We start from the raw sequence: 4,496 nt of genomic DNA on the forward strand, positions 1-4,496 counted from the left end.
TAGAATTTAAATGTCCCTATTCATTTAAATTTTAAGATAATTTTTATGATAGTTTAAATTTATGTTTCTTACCAGAAAAAAATTGGTTAATTAGCTACGGTTGACACCTCACGGGATTGTAAGAATTAAAAAATAACGCCTTCACCATATTTATAGTTCCAACAAAAGTAAAATATCACAACAATTAGCCAAAAAGTATATATATTTATATTAAACCTATCTCTCTTTTTCACATCCAACGCCCTGAAATATTTCCAAGTATTTAGCAAAAAAAGTATACATATATACTTAGACTAAATTTTGGGTAAATGATTAAATTAGTTCATAAAAAAATGTATTCATTTTTTAAATTAATTTTTAAAATATTTTTTGATTAAATTTATCTTTTAAAGATTTTAAATTAATTATTTTAGTTTTTTTGTTACTTCCATTACTAATAATATTAAAATTTGTTAATGTGACACATTAAGTAACACATAACACATATTTAATAGTCTTAATTAACAATTAACATAATAAATTTATAAAATAAAATTAAGTTAACCCCAAATTGAAGAATTTTAATGTTTCAAATTCTCTTCTCTCACTTAAGTTTTAATTTATTCTAATTTTATAAACTTATGTTAATAGTCAATTAAGACTCTTATGTATAATTATAGTCTCACTTAACATGACATATTAATAAATTTTGGTACAATTAACAAAAAAAAAAGAAGATTAACGCAATTAATTTAAAATTTTTGAAAGACAAATTTAATTAAAAATATCTTTTAAAAACTAATTTAAAAACTGAATAATTTTTTGAAAAAAAATTTAACTATTTATCTAAATAAATAATGTCTTTTTTTTTTCTTTTTCCAGAATTCAAGTACCAAATAGACACACAACCAAAAAGAAAAGAAAAAGCAATGCCCCAAATATGAGCAATTACATTATACTTGATATTTATAAGTAGCACACTAACACTAAAATTCAAAACAAAATGAATACTAAACGATAACACAAGAATATTACAACATAATTATTTAAAAAGATTAATTTAAATTCATTGTTAATATAAAATAATTTTATGTGTGAATTTAATTACGTAACATCATACTCATAAAAATAAATATTTTTTATATTAATCATGTAAATAATTATTTAAAAATAAATATAATTATATAATTATGAAAAATATTTTATATTATTATTTTATTAAAATTAAGTTTTTTTTTTACCAAAGATATAAGACTCGAACCCGCAACCTCTTAATTGAGTATGGGGAGACTATGGGCTCGTTTGAGAAACTCTAGAAGTAACTTTTTTTAACTTTTGACTTATGAAAAGTAGTAGCATTAATGTCTGGTGCAATTTTCAAAACCAAGTTGCAATTTTCTAAGAAGCTATTTAGGAGCTTATAGAGAAGTTAAAAAAAATGACTTCTCTCGTAATACTTCTACTTTTCATCCAATTTCTATAAAATAAGCACTTTTAAAGTTAAAAATCCAAACACAAAATACCTTATTTATAAGTTACTTTTAATAGAGTCATTTATTGTTTAAGTTATTTTATCAAAAGGAACTTAATTAAGCTCTTATTTAAATGTGTAAACAATTTTGTATGAAAAAAAGGATAAATAATTAAATTCATCCGTAAAAGATTATTTGTTTTATAAATTAGTTTTCAAAATTTTTTTAATAAAATTCATCTTTCAAATATTTTAAATTAATCACGGTACTCTTTTTGTCATTTTTTTTTGTTAATGGGGCTAAAATTTGTTAATATAGTGGCACGTTAAATGATACTTCAACACACATAAAATATTTTTAGTTGATTATTAAAATGATAAGTTTATAAAATTAGATCAAATCAAAACCTAATTGATGAGTAGAAAACTTGAGGCATTGAAATCTCTTAATTTGGGGTTGATTTGATATAATTTCATAAACTTATCACGTTAGCTGTAACACTCTCACTATCAGAAGTCACGCTTCCGACTGCGCCACTCTGATAGGAAGAAGTATTACGACTACTTTACATACTAAATACTAAAATAGGAGCCTGTGACTCGACACTGTATCGCTGATTTCTTAGAAAGCCGAAAATAAATACTTTATCTTAAGAAAAATACAAACAGGCATAGATTCATATACAAGACTCCTTACATAATAACTCATAATATAATATACATATAAAACATACAATTCCTATCCCTCTTACAAACTCGTAATAACAAAGACGAGGGAAGAAAATAATCTAATTAATACAATATCTTATAAACCAAACGCAGTATATCTCTTCTTAATGCTTCTTCATCCGGTTCCTGAAAAGGTAAAGCTGTAGGAGGGTGAGAACCTAACCACACGGTCTCACCATAGAGTTTCAAAGTTGTTATAAGAAGATATTTAATAAGAAACTGTTTTCAAGCTCAGTGATTATCATTGCCTTATGAATCTTTTAAAACCAATAGGAAATCGTTCAAAACCCTTTTCAAAGAAACAATGTTTAATCTTTCAGAAATCCAAAATCTTTCCTTTCTTATAAGAAAATCTCGATCAGAAATCAACCACGCAATCAAACAACACAATCATTAATTCAGCATCCAAGTTCATTCTCCAATGTAGCACGCCAGAACAAACACAGGCAAGACAGACAAGGAAAGCACAAGTAAGTAGCAGTTACAGCAAATAGTTCAAGTAGCAGTTAAGAACAGTCTAGCAATTAGGCAAACCAAAACAAGTCCAAACCCAAGCAAAGCATACAAATGCATATGATGCATACCTGTCCTATGGCTGATGAGGCTCATCTGTCGGTTATATAGCCAACCCGACAAGTCTGAATTGTCCTTAGACCATCCCCCGACGTGCATCCCCAAGAGTCTATGCATAGCTTTTTCTCAAATAATCAATATTACTCAATGGGGGTATCCTTTCCAGGAATTTATATAGTGCCCGGTCACACTTACGTCGTAGGGTCAACAGAGTATCGAGTTTTCAACCTGGTACACGAGGTGGCAAGCCACGGCACTTAATCCAGGGAACCTCGTATCTCAGATATTTCAAATTCATAAGCCATATAAATAATTCATTCATCATTCATCAACATCTAAGCCATTCTCAATATCATCATCATTCGTCAATCCATATCTCATTTCCAAATTCATTCAAAAATCATATTTCAAATCAATCATCATCATCCTTCTTTCCGTTAATCAACAATCTCAATTCAAAACATAATTCTTTCTTTTCTAAATAAATCAATCTTAAAATATATAACGTTCAAAAACTAAATCTTTTTAAATCATCGCTTCAGGCAAAACTTTCAATTTTATAAAATTTCGGCAGCATCTCCTCTAAAATTCGGACACTGCCACCCTTTTCGGGTCCCACCCAAACATTTCTCAAACTTTTTCTCAACCATTTCCAAATTCCAAACATTTTCCAGAGTTGAACCAGCTCCAATATCAAATTATTCTCAAATCAGACCAATTTCAATAACACTCTTTTTAAAATCAAACCAGCTCAAGCATTAAATCATTTATAAAATCAGACCGACTCAAAATCAAACCGCTTTAACTCCAAACCAAGAAAAACCACTTTTCATAATAATTAAGTAAATAACTTTTCAAACTCATTTCTTATCAACAACCGTACTTCACTCAAGCAATCAAGCAACCAATAATTCAGTCTAACAAACCATCACATTTACAAGACAAATATAATCACAAAAGTATATCTTTCTGCGTCAATATCTATTTATAACAACTCTGTAATATAGAATAGAATTTAAGAAAAACCCCTACCTCGACTCGTCGAAACCATAACTCAAAACGCGCCAACGAAACCATTTCTCTTAACCCGAAACCAACAGCAACCGCAAACTCAGTCCCTGATCACTTTCGCAGCACTCACAGCAACTTAAAAGCAACATGCAACGCTCAAAACACGACCCTACGTTACCAGAACCTCAGAGTTTATAACCAAACATAACAGAATATTAACATGGGTTTCTGAAACATAAATACTTACCGAACTAAGAAAATAAAACAGCGGCGGTCGCTGAACTGGTTTGGCGGCAGCCACCTCGAACGGCAGCAGCGACCAGAACTCTGGCAATGGCGACTGAAACAAACATATAGCGATGATTGAGCTCCCGAAAATTCAAAGGAAACGAAAACCAACTTAAAACCTTACCGGCGGTAGATCTCGGTGACGGCAGAGGTGTTCTCCGACGGCAGAAGTGGCGGTAACCCCGATGGCGGCGCTGACAACGACGGCTCCCTCCGGTGACTTCCTAACCACGGCGACGGCAAGGAAGCCATGGCAGCGGCGGCAACAAGCTCCTCTCCCGCGGGCTCCTTCTCTCTCCTGTGTTTGGCTCGGCGGCGACGGATATCTCTTCTCCTTTTTCTACCCGCGACCAGCCTTGACGGTGACGGACCCAGAGGCGGCAACGACCATACGCGCAGCAGCAGCAGCCCGCGATGATGACGATGGCGGCGCAGCGTGGTGGCG

This window comes from Arachis ipaensis, chromosome B01 (assembly GCF_000816755.2).
Source record: "Arachis ipaensis cultivar K30076 chromosome B01, Araip1.1, whole genome shotgun sequence".
NCBI classification, from domain to species: domain Eukaryota; kingdom Viridiplantae; phylum Streptophyta; class Magnoliopsida; order Fabales; family Fabaceae; genus Arachis; species Arachis ipaensis.